The 16,438-nt window shown below is 45.3% G+C and overlaps 1 protein-coding gene across 1 annotated transcript in view; it reads right to left on the bottom strand.

Moving 5' to 3' along the window:
- Window positions 1–16,438, bottom strand: part of EGFL6 (EGF like domain multiple 6) — a 143,463-nt gene that overhangs the window by 120,054 nt on the left and 6,971 nt on the right. The window contains exons 2-3 of the mRNA XM_034649299.1: window positions 16,038–16,127; window positions 9,759–11,387 (exon numbers count right to left, since the gene is read on the bottom strand). The gene's annotated coding sequence lies outside the window, so the exon portion shown is untranslated. The remainder of the gene's footprint in view (window positions 1–9,758; window positions 11,388–16,037; window positions 16,128–16,438) is intronic.

Raw genomic sequence — 16,438 nt, 5'->3', positions numbered from 1 at the left:
TCGGGAAGGTTCTGTGAGTAAACAAGTCACCAGGGGTCCTGAACTGGTAGTGCTCCTGAAGTTGGGCCCAGGGTCAGGGTCAGGGTATGGAAGGCATGCAATCCACGCTTTGTGTTTCCCAGGGCCTATAATAGCGAGAAGCAACTGAGTTGAACTCAATCAGCCCATCTCCCCAAATGTCCTCCTGACTGAAAAAGGGGACACTGGTTTCATGTCCCGAGGATGGCATCACCTGAACCAGGCCAGGACAGTGGCTGCTCCTAATAGCTTAGAGAAACAATTTTCGGAGCATGTACCATGTTAACTTCATACAACTAAGAAAGAGAATGAATGCAAATATCCTCTGAAGAATTACAATCCTGTATCTGAAAAGCCGGACCCCAGAGGTACTCACGTATGTGGTGGTCGCCACGTGAGCAGCTAGCAATCAAAGCTTTGGTTCTTTAACACATGTGAGATTATTTTGAACCGTGAGGGGATTGAATGCCCTGCATTTCCCACAGGAAGCAGCATGCTGGTGAGAGCCAAGAACACACCAGGGCCCCCAGACGCAGATCTGAGGCTCATTAATCAGACACTACAATTAATATATACCTGTAAGAATACAGAGAATTTTTTCCTGAGGTTTGCCTCTCTTTTAATTACCTAATTTCCCGAAATAGATGCAAAATTATTCTAATTCGTACAGATCTGGATTTGACCTTCATGTGGCCAACAGATGTCAGTGGGTTACAAAATCTATCTTTCTAAAATGAAACCATGCGATGGTAAAAGAAATGAAGAACTAACTACATCCCTACCGCAGCACCCCAATTCCTGCCCCTAGCAAAGCATTCCCCAGGCAATACTCGTCAGGCCTCAATCAAATACTAGGTAGGCCCTGCATGAATCAAATATAGTCACTGGGAAGAATTTAGAAATTTAAACAATATTCTAGTGACTTAAGTAAATCGTTCTCATGGGACTGCTGCCAGCCCTCCTTGGGGGCACTGCTTTCAGAACTTGGAAAAATCTGGATTTTGAGTCTTTAAACTCTTAGAAATGGGGTTTTGATAAGCTGAGGTTCTAGAGGTTGACTGGACCTATGTTTGCTAAGTAATAGACCAGCTTTGGTATGAAAACCATATGATAAAAGAACACGACTGGCTTCTTTCTCTTGTCAGGGCCCACCCAGGCAAGTTGCAGTAGATAGCATGTGCTCCAAATTCTAGAAGCTCGGTTTCAGGGAAACTGCTTTATTTTGGGACATAGACTAGATTTTTTAAAAAATTTAAAAGCACTTAACATATAGTGTATTATTAGTTTCAAGGTAGAGTTCAGTTATTCATCAGTTGCATAGAACACGGAGTGCTCATTCCATCACGTGCCCCCCCTTAGGGCCCGTCCCCCAGTTACCCCGTCCCCCACCAGACTCAATTATTGAGAATTGCACAAGGAAGGCTGTTTCTCTGTTTTGATGCATAGCCAAATTTCTTAATAAACATAAATTCTTTATCTTTTTTGTCCTTTTTGTGGTCATTCTCCATCTTTCTCACTGGCTGGTTTTCAGGTTCTTTGCTTTCAATCTAGGCAACCTCGTTGGACGAAACAAATGAGATTGCTTCTTTCACTTAAAATCCCTCAATATTTTACCACTGCGCATACAGTAAAATCTGAGGTCCGTGAAATTGGTAAATTTAAAGTTATATATTCTAGAATACTAGAATATATATAGAATATATACATAACATGTAATATATGCTTAGGATAGCGTGGAGGAGGAAAATCTCCCTCTGCTCTCTGGCCCTTCTAGCTAGACTCAGAATCAAATTGACAGGAGGCAGATTTACAGGAGAAAATCAAATTTAATAGCTGTACATACGAGGAATCCACACAGACTTGGAATTCCAAAGACAATGAGGCACCATGAAGCTTATATGAGCTAAGGAAAAAAGTAGGGGCCTGCTGACACAAAGGGGAGAAAACTCATTAGCAAGAGGTGAAAGGAGATGTTTGGAAAAACAAGGTTGTTCTTTAATGCAGATGAGGTCCTTCTGTAAAGGGCCCCTCCATGCATACTTGCTCTCCTGTTGCAGGCTCTCCTTTCCAATGTAAATGTAGGCAGTCAGGGGGAGGCAGACTGCTTTTCCTGCATCTGCTGGGTTTTTATTACTTTTAACTGGAAATAATCTTTATGCCAAATGGCCCATTTTGGGGTGTCTCGTCTTGTACCCCTTCAACAGCAAAAGATTTAAAACGATCTAAATGTTAATTAATGATTAGTTAACTAGCTGATCAGTGATTAGTTAAATAGTGATTAATGAAGTATTGTATATTCGCACAATGGAATGCTATGCATCTGTGAACAAGAATGAGGAAGCTCTTTACATATGGATATGGTAAGAACCTAAAACAGAACCCCCACTTCATATCCTCAAAACTAAAGCACTCATTCATCCCCCCTGCTACTGGAAATGATGACAAATGACACTTCACAGCGTTCCCCTCTGGTCTCAGATTGTCCAGATTGTCTTCACTTGCTTGCCCCTCCCTTTACTTCCTTTTTCTTTGTTTTTTTTGAAGTAGGTTCCACACCCAGCGTGGAGCCCAACTCAGGGCTGGAACTCACAACCCTGAGATTGAGACCTGAGCTGAAATCAAGAGTCGAACACTTAATCGACTGAGCCACCCAGGTGCCCCTGCCCCTCTTCCCTTCACTTCTAAGCCCACCACAGCCTGGTCACTACACCCAACGCCCCCTTAAAATTCCCCTCATGTCACCGTATTAGGGCAACTAACACTAGCTGCAGTCAACAGCCTCCAGTTCTCAGAGCCTTAACAGAATAAATATTTATTTCTTGCCCTGTTATAGTCCAACGCACACTGAGTGGCTCTTGCAGAGGCCGCTTTTAGACAAACAGGCTCGAGCACTGGAAACCTGAGCAAGGCCAAAGGGCCACAGTGACCACCGGGCTGGCAGACACAGGCTCATGAGGCTGCCCACCTCGGAAGAGCCATAGGCCCGAACTGACCAATGGGCTACTTACAACCAGGCGCAGTTCCGAAGAGTACTAAACAGAGGACAATTCCGGACGGTCCCACACTCCCCCACTCCGCCCCGTCACTGCGGCCCCTCCCGACCGCCTCCTGGCAGACAGGCTCCCTCCGCTGTCCTGCTGCCCCCTCGCGGTGTAGCCAATAAACTTCTGTCTCCTTTGTTCGGCCTCGGGTGAGCTGTGAATTCTTTCACCTCCTGCACCCCCTGGCCTCCATCCTATCTGGAGGCCCCACAGCTCTCTTGGGCAGCTGTCCTCTCTGTGGTGATTCAGAACCCCATGTTCCTTCTAGCCTGTGGCCCCACCTTCCCTTGGGGCTCTAAGTTCCACGCTGGATCCTTTGCATTCCACCCACCAAAACCCCCCTGAGAGGCAGTAAAGGATTGTGTAGAAAGTTTCCTGACCAGGCATACATCACTTCCTCCCACACCGCAGCAGTCAGCAACCAGCCACACTGACGAGGGAGCAGAAGGCTGGCTGAAGACAAAGCATAAGCTGACACCCTACAACCTCCCCCCACCCCCCACTCCTGGGTGGGACATGTGTGACATTCTTCCAGGAAGCCCCCAACCATCTTAATGTTAATGCCTTGCTAGAGGGGTAAACAACCTTAACCTGACAATGGCAAGGCCTCCGGTATCCTGTGAGTCTTCTTTAACATAGGAAAGTATTTTCTCAACCTCCCTTTTTCCTCACCTCCCCAACCGCACAGTATATAATCAGCCACCCTCACAACCTGGGGCAGCAGCTCTTTCTGCCCACGGGTCCTGTCCCTGTGCTGTAATAAACCACCATTTTGCACCAAAGACGCCTCAAGAATTCTTTCTTGGTCCTCGGCTCCGGACTCCACTCCACAGAACCCCACCGATATTCCAAAACTATATCAGCACGGCCTCACTGGAACTGCAAGGAAGTCTGGGAATGCAGACTTCTTGTGTGTCCTGGAAATGGGACCATGGAACATCTCGATGGAACCTTCCACATGAACAGTGGTGACCTCCTCGCTGCCACCCAGTGGCTACTTTTAAGCTCTCCTTTGCCCTGACCTCCCTGTGGCATTGTTATTGTTGATGACTGCTTCCTCCACTCATCTATTTTCTGGGGCTCCCCACCCACCTCGGGCTCGTGGTCTGCCCCTTTAGCTTCTCGTTCTCATGTCCTTCACAGGCTCATTTTCTCTGCTGCTTTCATTATGGCTACATCTCTCTTCTGCACAAAACGCTGAGGATAGAGGCCTTTCCCTACTCTTCGTATCTCCATTCTTTTTTTCCTTTTGCATTCCAATTCCTAACAAGGTGACTGGCACTTAGTAAGTGCCCCCTGAATGTTGGTGAATTGAATTAGATTGGCGGATGATTCTTTGTTGTCAACACACTCACAGTCCATACACACATAATTAATTCCAGAGGCAATATAAGCAAAGTGTAAATATTAAGGGTCCCCAGGTGCTGTGCAAATTCACAGAAGAACAAAGTCTTGCTGAAAGGAGATAAGGGCATGGATGAGGTGCCCTTCAAGTAAGTTATAGGAGAGGGAAAAGACAAATAAGAATAAACACAACACATACGTAAATTATACATTACTTTGGAAGGTGGTAAGTACTATGAGAAAAAAGAGAATCACAGCAGGGTAAAAAGGAATCATGAGTTGAAGGACAAGGCAAGAGAGTGGGCACAGATTACGATATTGAATAGAATGCTGAGGATAGGGGTGCCTGGGTGGCTCAGTCGGTTGAGTGTCTGCTTTCGGCTCAGGTCATGATCCTGGGGTTCTGGGATCGAGCCCACATCAGACTCCCTGCTCAGCGGGGAGTCTGCTTCTCCTTCTCCCTCTGCCCCTCCACCTGCTTGTGCTCTCTCTCTCAAATAAACAAATAAATAAAATCTCAAAAAAAAAAAAAAAGAATGCTGAGGGTAGACATCATTGGATAAGTGAGATCCGAGAAAGGATTTGAAGGAGGTGAAGGCATTAACCAAGTCAGCATCCGGGGGGGGGGGGGTTGTATTAACTCTCGCTGGAAAACAAATCACCCCAGAACTTAGAAGCTTTAAACAATAACAAGCATCTATTATCTCATAGTTCCTGTGGGTCAGGAATTCAGAAGCAGCTTCACTGACTCAGAACGTCTCCCAGGGCTGTAGTCAAGACACCGGCTGGGGCTGTGGTCATGTGAAGATGTGATAGAGAAGGGGGGTCTGCTTCTAAGAGGGCTCACCCACATGGCCAGCAGGCTAATGTGTCTGCTAGCAGGCGGTCTCCATTCCTTATCATATGGGCCTCTCCACAGGGCTGCGTGAGCATCCTCATGACGGGGTGGCTGGCTCTCCCCCAGTGCCAGTGATCCAAGAAAAAGCAAGACAGAAGTCATAATGTTTTCTATGACCTAGCCTCAGAAGTCATAAGCCCTCATTGCTGTAGCATCCTGCTGGTTACACCAGTGGGCTCCATTCAGCATGAAAGGGAATTACACAAGGACATGAATACCAGAAGGTGAGATTCACTGGGGGCCATTTTGGAGGATGGGTACCACTGGAGTATTCCAAGTAACAGAGGAAACAACTAGAACAAAGGTTCTATGGTGGGAAACTGTGTGGAACAGCAAAGTTGGTGTGCTGAAGATCAAGCTAGAGGGCACTATAGATGAGGAGCTCAGAGAGGTAATGTAGGGCTTTGTAGGCTGTCATGAAAACACGGGCTAAAAGTGAAGGGATGGGAAATAGTCCATGTAAATGAAAACCAAAAGAAAGCTGGGGTAGCTGTATTTCTATCAGACAAAATAGACTTTAAGACTATAATAAGAGACAGAGAAGGGCATTATATAATGATAAAGGGGTCAATCCAACAAGAGGATGTAACATTCATAAATATTTATGCACTCAACATAGAAGTATCTAAATATATAGAGCAAAATTTAATAGACCTAAAAGGAGAAATAGACAGCAATCATGATAGGGCCTTTTAATACCTACTTACATCAATACCCACTTACATCATCCAGACAGATTAATAAGGAAACACTGGCCTTAAATGACACATTAGACCAGATGAACTTTAGAGACTCTTAATCATAGGAAACAAACTGAGGGTTGCTGGGGCGAGGGGAATGGGGTAACTGGGTCATGGACGTTAAGGAGGGCATGTGGTGTAATGAGCACTGGGTATGACTGATGAATCAGTGACCTCTACCTATGACACTAATAATATGTTATATGTTAATTGGTTTTAAATTTAAAAAATGTTTTAAAAAAAGACAAAGATGCCCACTCTCACCACTTTCATTCAATATTGTTTTGGAAGTTCCAGTCAGAGCAATTAGGCAAGAAAAATAAAAAAAGACATCCGAGTTGGAAAGGAAGCGATAAAACTGTCACTATTTGTAGATGGCATTATATTATATAGAGAGAACACTAAAGACTCCACCAAACAAACAACCAAAAACCCCACAACCTGTTAGAACTAATAAACACATTCGGTAAAGCTGCAGGCCACAAAATCTACATACAAAAATCTGTTGCATTACTATACATTAATAAAAAGCTATCAGAAAGAGAAATTAAGAAAACAATCCCATTCACAACTGCTTCAAAAAGAATAACATACCTAGTAATAAATTTAACCAAGGATGTGAAAGACTTGTACACTGAAAACTATAAGACACTGAACAAAGAAACTGAAGACACAAATAAATGGAAACATATTCCATGCCTGTGGATCGGTAGAATTAATATTGTTAAAATGTTCATACTACCCAATGCAATGTATAGATTCAATGCAATTCCTACCAAAATTCCAATGGCATTTTTTACAGAAATATAACAAACAATCTTAAAGTTTGTATGGAACCACAAAAGATCCCAAATAGCCAAAACTTGAAAAGAAGAACAGAGCTGGAAGCCTTATACTTTCTGATTTTAAACTATATTACAAAGTTATAGGAACTAAAACAGCATGGTATTGGCATAAAAAGAGACGCATAGATCAATAGAGCAGAATAAGAGAGCCCAGAAATAAACCCACACAAATGTGGTCAATTAATTTATAACCCCATGTTTGGAGCCAAGAATATATAATGGGAATTTATGATGTTGCTGGAAAAACTGCACAGCCTTATCCAAAAGAATGAAACTGGACCACTATTTTAACCATACACAAAAATTAACTCAAGACTTGAGCGTAAGACCTGAAACCATAAAACTCCTAGAAAAAAAAAAAACTTAGGTGGTAAACTCCTTGATATCAGCCTTGGCAACAGTGTTTTAAAAATTGGACACCAAAAGGAAAGGCAACAGAACCAAAAATAAATAAATGGGACTGCATCAAACCAAAAACCTTTCACACAGCAAAGGAAACCCTCAACAAAATGAAAAGGCAACTTACTGAATGGGAGAAAATAATTGCAAATCATCTAGCTGATAAGGGGTTAATATCCAAAATACATAAAAAACCCAAACAGCTCAACAGCAAGACATCCGGACGGCCGACAGGTGTACGGAAAGGTGCTCCACATCACTCCTCAGCAGGGAAATGCAGATCAGACCAGAACGCGCTATCACCTCACACCTGGCAGAACGGCTAGTACCAAAAAATAAGAAACAGCAGGTGTTGGTGAGAGTGTGGAGGAAAGAGAACCCTGCGCACTGTTGATGGGAAAGTAAATTGGTGCCCTCACAATGGAAAACAGGAGGAAGGTGCCTCAAAAAATTAAAAATATCACGATTTTCCTCTAGACTAATAAAGAAGATATTTAAAAAAAATTAAAAACAGAAATATCACATGATCCAGCAATCCCACTTCTGGATATTTATCCAAAGGAAATGAAAACACTGACTTGAAAACACGTATGCACCCCCATGTTCACTGCGGCATCATTTACAATAGCGAAGACATGGCAGCAACCTAAGCGTCCAATGATGGATGAAGGGATGAATAAAATGTGGTATATATAGTTGACCCCCCCCTTTTTTTTAAAAGATTTTATTTATTTGATAGAGAGAGAGAGCATAAGGAGGGGGAGCAATAGAGGGAGAGGGAGAAGCAGGCTCCCGCTGAGCAGGGAGCCCTATGTGGGGCTCGATCCCAGGACCCTGAGATCATGACCTGAGCCAAAGGCAGACGCTTAACCAACTGAGCTACTCAGGTACCCCTCCAATTGACCCTTGAAGTACATGGGTTTAAAGTCCATGGGTCCACTTATATGTGGATTTTTTTTGATAATCATAGTACAGTACTATAAATGCATTTTCTCAACATTTTTTTCTCTTAATTATAAGAACACAGTATATAATACATATAATATACAAAATACATGTTAATCGAATCTTTATGTTATTGGGAAGGCTTCCAGTTAACAGTGGGCTATTAGTACTAATGTTTTTGGGAAGTCAAAAATTATATGTGGTTTCTGCCTGCTCAGGGGGTCAGCACCCTGAACCTTGGCATCCTCCAAGGGTCAGCTGTATAGATGCAATACGATATTATTCAGCCATAAAAAGAAGGAAATCTTGTGGCACCTGGGTGGCTCAGTCGGTTAAGTGTCTGCCTTCGGCTCAAGTCACGATCTCAGAATCCTGGGACTGAATCCCTGTCTCACTGGGCTCCCTGCTCAGCAGGGAGTCTGCTTCTCCCTCTCCCTCTGCTCCTCCCCCCCCAACTTATGCTGTCTCTCACTCTCTCTCAAATAAATAAAATCTTTAAAAAACAAAAAGAAGGAAATCTTGCTGTTTGTGACATGGATAGACCCTAAGGGCTATACGAAAGACACATATTGTGTGATCTCATTTAAATGTAGAATCTTAAAAAAAAAAAAAAAAAAAACCCAAAACCCAAACCTGAACTCAGATACAGAGTTAACTGCAGGCTGACAGATGTTAACAGGCTTACTGTGCTGATCATTTCCCAATATACACAAATGTTGAATCATTATGTTGTGCGCCTGCAACTAATACAGTGTTATATGTCAATTACATCTCAATTAAAGAACTGCGTATAACATAGACTTTTATATTATGAATGAAATGAGGAGTCACTGGAAGGTTCTGAGCAGAGAAATGACGGGAGCTGACTTAGGGTTTAGAGTCTCACTCTTGGCTGCTGTGCTGTGTCATTATCAGCATTTTTGAAGATTAATATGACCCTGCCCTTGAGGAAGTGCTCAAACTCCACTAAGGGAATCCTTCAGGATGCTAGAGTAAAAATCTAGATAATCCAGATAAGCCTGGGGCCTCATGTTAACAAGGACCTGCCCCCGGCACAGGCAGCAGAAAGGGAAAGGGACATATGATTTATAAACGTGCTAGAAAGGACAAATACCTCCGTTAGTGACTGATTTGATACGTGAGGTGAGACAGTGACCAAAAAGATAAAAAATACCGAAATTCTTGGAACTTTTGAGACCTGCAAGAGTCTACCTAGAAGCGAAATGTGAGGTCAGTAGAGGACGCTCTCCTTAAAAATCAACCCCATTATTCTGAATGGAGATGAGCCGGAGCCGCTGGGACAGCCCTGATAGAAAATTCCAGGCTGACAGAAGTGCGGAAGTATTAATGCAGGACAGCACAGTTAATGGGATTAAAGGAAGGGCTGTTAAATCCACCTTCCATCTCACTTTCACACTCGAATTTGACCCAAATTCAAAGCAAGGGACTACGGGAAATAAGCAGCATTTAGGGCCATAAGCTCTACCACCCATGTGAAAACAATCGCCTTGATTGGCAGCCCCCTTACCTTGCTCATGCTCGTCTCGTGGCTCTTTGCTCGCACGTGTGCACACGCGCAGGTCCTGATGCCTGCCTGCGGGCCGTGCAAATCGAGCAAGAGTGCTGGGCATTTGTCTTTCTCTGCGCTGCTCCGTTCCTCGAGTACGCAATTCCCAGGCATACTTGGTGGTAGGTTGCGGAGCAGCAGAAAGAATCCCCTCGCAAGTCAGAGGCCGCAAGGTTTCCGCTGGGCCCGGAGCATGCGCTGATGGGTCTGGACGCAGCCCAAAGGAGACGAAGGCTGTGGGCGAAGAGCGGCGCTCTGGCTTCGGAGCCCGCGAAGGAGAGAGTGAGAGGGGCCATCTGTGCGCAGCAACGCTCAGCCGCCTTGCGGAACCGACGCTGCGCGGTCGGCGCACGTCCCTGGAACACGCCCCCTCTCCTTTGTGGCCCCCCGCAGAGCCCGCGGCCCTGGGACCACACGTCATCACAGACCGGGCTCTCCGTGCAGCTCCCAGGAGCCCGGCCCTTTGTGGTCTGGAGAAAAGTTCAAGAGCTGTTCCCCTGTCCTTGTGCGTTCCGATGGACAACGCAGGCCTCCTGGGCTCACCAGCTCCAAATGACCTGCAGGAATCCAGAAGCACCCTGGTCTGTGGCTAAGAAGTCAAACACGCACACGAACTAGAATGAGTGATGCACTGTTTTCAATTCCGTATGAAACAACGGGTCTGACGCTCTTGAGTTCCCTCCTCACGGCGCCTTTCCTGGGGTCAGAGTGTGGGGTTTCCTGTAGCAAGGGTGTGAACCCAAGCGGGCTGTCTGGGAGGTGGTCCCAGGAGAGCTAGCAGTAGGGGAGAGAGACAATAAAGGCTGGTCGTGTGCTCAGCCACCACCGTGGGCAGCGGGGAACATTCTGGCAAGTTCCCCTCACCAGGATGGCAAGGGAGCTGCCATTCCTGTCCAACCGTTTGTCATCTGGCTGCCTGCTGCTTCCACAACGTTGTCTTTCCAACACTTTGGCTTGTCTGCACAGCAAACATCCTCATGCCACCAGAAAAATAGCCTTGGGGCCGAGAAACACAGGGGTTCACCGGAAACAGTCTTCCGCACGCGCAGACGAGGGCCGAGAGCATGCGCAGCGGCTGCTTCTGGCGCTCCTGGGCGATAAAGCAGCCGCGGGGCCGCCTGAGCGCACCTGCTGCCCGGCCCGCTCACGAGCAGGTGCAGTCTTCTCGCTCTGGAAAAGGATCATCTAGAGCCCGTGGCCTACCTCTGCCTGCATGCAAACGCACTGGAAATACAAACCTGTTCTCTCGACTCAGACAGATCCGGGCCCCAAGCTTAGCTCTGCTGCTCATAATGATGCCAGGAAATTGTTTAACTTCTCGGAATCATCCGTAAAAACAGAGAAAATAATACCCGGATTGCAAGCTGAGGCAAAGTTCTACGGCCCCATTATTACTGTTTTTGTTAGTGGTCCCCTCCTCAATATTGACGGTGAATTCGATAGAGTCCTCAAATTCTGGGTCGTCAGGGTTTAAATAGATTTAGCCGTTGTGTAGTCCAGACCTCTCATTTGACCCCGAGGAGCGAAGGCCCACAAAGTGGAAGGACCGATGGGCGGACACGAACCTAGTTCTCACAGTCTCTTTTTTTGCTGATTAGAAGAATAATGTAGATCCACCAGAGAAAAATTAGAAAACACAGAAAAACACGTAAGGCAAATATGAAAGGAATTATTTTAGCAGATCCTTGGCTTTACACGGCCCACATCAGAGTTTTCATACATCTAAGACTACGTTCAGGCTCTGTTAAAAGTTGATGATTTACCGACTCACTTGTTTGGAACCTATCTAGGATCCGTCAGAGTGAAGGTGATTCCAACGGGCAGGAGAATAGCTAATGAACTTCAACCACCAAGACAATCTCATTGTTCATGGGGAAGCTCATGGCAGTGTAGACAGATTAAAATACTTTCTTGAGGAACCTACTTTTCTGGAAGCCCCCAGCAGATCTGCCTTCAGACTTTATTGCACCGAATTCAGTTTGAGGCTCACGTCGACCACGCGGCAGGGCTAGCAGGGGTCGTAAGATTAGAGAGAATGATTGCTCAGACTCCTTGACTTTGGTTTAGTTTTCTATAGAGCCAGCAAACAAGCAGGATGAGGCTTATTCTTAGGACCAGGGGGCTGAGCAGAAGCAGCTTCCCAGTGCTTTCCTCACAGAGATGCACCCGAATTTGGGGGTCCCAGTGAGAGAACACCAGGGCAGAGGAGCTCAGAAATGTACATTTTCTCCTTCTCCTATCACGTGAGGCTGGAGGTCAGGGCCGCACCCCTATTTCTGTGAAAAGACATTTGTGCTGCCTGACGTGAATACAATTTAGCTACTTACACATTCTCTTCATGTTTTTGGCACAGGGCCCTGGCTCTGGCCTGCCACCATGCCCACCCCAGAATCGCTTTCTTTAGCCATGGGACATCCATGCTCAATTGGCTGAGGTTGAATCCCAAGGGAGGTGATCCTGATGAGGTTAAAACAATTCAGGCTGGGAGCAATGAGGAGTAAGTGCTTAATGCATACGGGGTCTCCTTTGGGGGTGATGAAACTTTTGGAACTAAATAGAGGTGATGATTGCACAACATTGTGAAGGTACCCAATGCTGCCGAATTGTATACTTTAAAAGAGTTAATTGCATGTTATGCGAATTTCACCTCAATACAAACAAATAACAATTACAACCATGCTTGGAATTGCGAGAGGAGTCATTCCTCAAACTGCATGCTGATACAGAATGCAGAATGGAAGGGTTGGGTGTTGGGTAGATAACCTGGTGTCTACCATGAAACTCCTATTAAGAGAACAGCCAGTGGTGGAGGGGAAGAGGACAGGGTTTGAGGTCACAACAGTCTTGGGATCTAATACTGGCTTAGCTTTTATCACATATTTGCTATGTGACTTTGAGAAAAGTACTCCACTGCTTTGAGCCTTGCCTGTTAAATTGGGGATAATGCCTGTGGTGTATGGGTGTCCTGGGGATTAGCTGGGGCAACCCATAAAAACCATTGGCGCACATAATACATACTAAGCAGGAAACTAAGTTAGGGAAAGAAGTCTGTGGGTTGTATCACCTGACAATGAGAGGAAAGTCAGGGATGACTCTCAAATGTCCAGCTTAGGGGATTGCTGGATGATGTAATGATGGAGACTGGACAGAGCAGTTCTAGGGGGAAGTGGATGAGTCTGGTTTTGGCCACGTTAAGCTTGAGCTGGCCAAAGAAAATTCACACGGAACTTTCTAAATACACAGTGGGATATGTTTATCTGAAAGAGTAGTTGAGGCTGGAGACACATCCTTTGTAGGCTACCGTGAAAGTCATTAGAGTAGAAAAACTATGCCATAAATGTCTGTAGTGGGCAGAGCAGTGGGCAATGGATGACACTGATGAACCCTGAGATTTAGAGTGGATTTACAGGCAATAAAGGAAACATACATAGAATTAGACAGAAGGGAAAGTAGGTGAGAGTAATATCATAGGGATGAAGTGAGTCTAGAATGTCTAGAAGGAGCAAATGGCCAATAATTGTTTAATACAGCAGAGAGGTCTGATAAGATATAGACTAAAAAGTGTTCATTGGCTCTCATAGCATGGTGGGGACTGGTGATTTGTGGCCATTCCCAGACCAGGTTTGGTGGAGTGATTAGGACAGAATCCAGACTGTTTGTGGGGTGAAGGGGAGTCGCGGAGGTAGTGGCAGCAGGTGGGCATACCCAAGGGACCTAAGAGCAAGTGGGTATGCCCAGTGAAGGGTCAGAAAAGGCTTGTTATAGTGGAATACTTGAAGAGATCTACAGGCCTGGAGCAAAAGCCAGTGCAGAGGGAGAGGATGAAGACAGAGGAAAGTGAATGGGTGATTGATGAAGTTTCCAGAGAAGAAAGGGGTTAGAGTCAAAATCAGAGATTGAGGGGTTGGCCTTGAGAAAAGATGCCTCATCCTTGGGGATTGATGGGAAGATGTGAGAACAGGATCTGATGCTAATTAGTTCATAGGCTGGAAGGGAGCAGACAAGGAGAAATACCTGATGGCCTTAATTGTTCTGGAATAATTCACTAAAGTTTCCAATAAAGGACCAGATAGTGAATATTTTAGGCTTTACAGGCCACACCATCTCTGTCACAACTACTCAGCCGTACCACTGTAGTGTAAAACCAGCCATAGGCAATATGTAAAGAAATGGGTGTGGCTATGTCTCATCAAAACTTTATTTATAAATAACATGTGGTAAACTGGGTTTGGCCTGGGGAATTTGGAGTTTGCCAACCTGTTCCTAGAGATGTAGGAAAAGTGAGCCACCTGCTAAAAGTGGCAGGGAGTGGGGACTGAGAAGCATATTAAATATCTCGTAGTCACAAGGAAAGTTTTCATCAGCCCTGAGGGATGAAGCCATGGCCAGAGCCTAGAATTTTGTGACTGCACCAACCTGTCCCACTGTGGATAGTGGAATCACCTACAGCAGGGGTGAAATGCAAAGGCAGATCGAGTATGCTGATTTGGAGTTTGGCCTGCTGCGTGGGGTAGTAGGACAGAGGTACAAGGAAGTTGGGTGTGCTGATGAGAGCCGTTCAATCCCAGCTATGTGCTCTACATTTGGCAGAGAAATCAGGCTGGGAGTGGACTGCTGGACTGGGAGAAAATGGGATGCCCGGAAGCAGGAAGAGAAGGGATGCTGGAGATGAGGCAAGGACAGGAGACTGTAGCTGCATGTATATTGAGATTTAAGGCGCTGGGTGGAGCAATGATAGGTCGGACAAGATCCAGAGTGGGGTTGCGGAACGATGGAGTGTAGAGGTGCTGATGGAGAGTAGAGGTGAAGGCCATCAACGGGTGTTCTTTGGACATGCTCAGCTCCACCAGTCCACTCTGACTGTACAAAGTGGCGCCTGCAGTCCACTTTACTAAGACTAGTCCTCCTTTCATTAGCCCTCTCCATTGATGTAATATAGCTGTGTATCGAGCGTTCCCTTGTAAGCATAATTGATGTGGGAAACAAAGACAAAAGCAAAATTAAATTTCCTTACTACTATAGCCCACTGACAAGTCCTTGAAACAGGCAGAGTGACATTCCTCTAGAAACTCAGCTGCCTCGATGTTAATACTTGGCTGAGGGCAAAAGTCAATCTTAGCCCCACCCCCAGGACCCTGTGAGTCTACTTTACCATATAAAAATTCCTTTGGAAATGTCCTTTATCTCTACCCTCCCCCCTGCACAAGATACATGTTGGCAATCATCCCCCAAGTATATGACCCACCGATATACATCTGAAGGGGCTCACTGAGTAAGGGACAGGCCGGGCTAGGTAGGGAGAGATAGGTAGGGGTTTACGTGATCAAACTTACAGAAATCCCACAAATGCTGAGGCGTAATGAAACCAGATATAAGGGAACAAACCAGACCACCCTGCCCTGGGCGTCAGAGATGGGTCTTTTTATGGTGGTCACACTGTGATTAACAAAGAATAACCAGACCCCAAAGAAGAAGTGAGCCATTAAAGATGTTATCACCAGTCCTTACTCAAACCCAGATGTGACAAGAATGTCAAGGCCACAAGCTCCCTGGTCAGTTCTAAATAAAAGATGTCAGTGGACGCCCTCTTTGGCAACCTTGTTGGGACCCCCTCACTCCTGAGAGCTTTCTCTGTACCCTTGCTTAATAAAATTCTATCGCTTTGCTCACTCTCCTTTGTCCGTGAGATTCATTCTTCGACTCCGTGAAACAAGAACCTCCCTCTCCAGCTTCATAATTAGCTTGCTTCCTTTGCCAAAACAACATATGATGGATTACATATTCATTGCATGCACATCTTGGATAACTGGTCCAGGCCCAGAAACTTGGAGGGTGAGCTTCCCAGGTTGCTGGCTTAGGGATTGTTGGATCCTGATGGACTAACCAAGACCATTTTCTTTAATGAAACGCAGGCCTTATTTTCATTTCGTTTGTGCACTAATGTTTGCAGGTGTATTTGCTTTACGTACTACAATTTTGCAGATCTTGCAATGAATTCCAGTGAAAGTTGAAAAAATGCTTTCTAATCTTTCACCACATAAAATAACTCATTTGAGAGCCTGGGAGAGCTATGTGAATGTCTTTCTATGATGAATTGTTACCTTAGTGTTAGTGACATTTTAATATTGGGCAGACTGATCCCATTACCTAAGAATGGAGCATGGTCTTGGCCACTGACAGGTTTTCTAGCAACTGAATCATTTCACTCCATCACTCTTTATTTACACGGGGATGACGTACCTCGAGAACAGGGAATACATATTTAGCTGGAATCTTCCAGCAAATTAGGAAACTCATCCAAGATTCATTCTGCCATTTTTGCTGTGAGCCCTGGAATGAAAGACATTGATTCTTTGCTGGACTTTAGCCTTTGACACTTTTTGGGAAAACAAATCCAACCCTTCAAGGTGACAGGGAACAATTTAGGAAAATGTCTTTACCATGCTCTTTTGCTATTCTGAGACCCAATTTCATTGTGGGGAGGGCGGTTCCCCACACATTCAACAAGCAATTCTCAGACACCAGCTGGGTATCCTACAATTCAACTCAGTTCTGACACTTATCTACCCAGAGATAGGGTCATATTCCACAGGTCAAGAGCTCAGTCCTACAAGACTGCCCCCTCCCCAACCCCCCCCCCC

This window comes from Ailuropoda melanoleuca, chromosome X (genome assembly GCF_002007445.2).
Source record: "Ailuropoda melanoleuca isolate Jingjing chromosome X, ASM200744v2, whole genome shotgun sequence".
In the NCBI taxonomy this organism is placed as follows: domain Eukaryota; kingdom Metazoa; phylum Chordata; class Mammalia; order Carnivora; family Ursidae; genus Ailuropoda; species Ailuropoda melanoleuca.
This window is presented reverse-complemented; position numbering and strand designations above follow the sequence as displayed.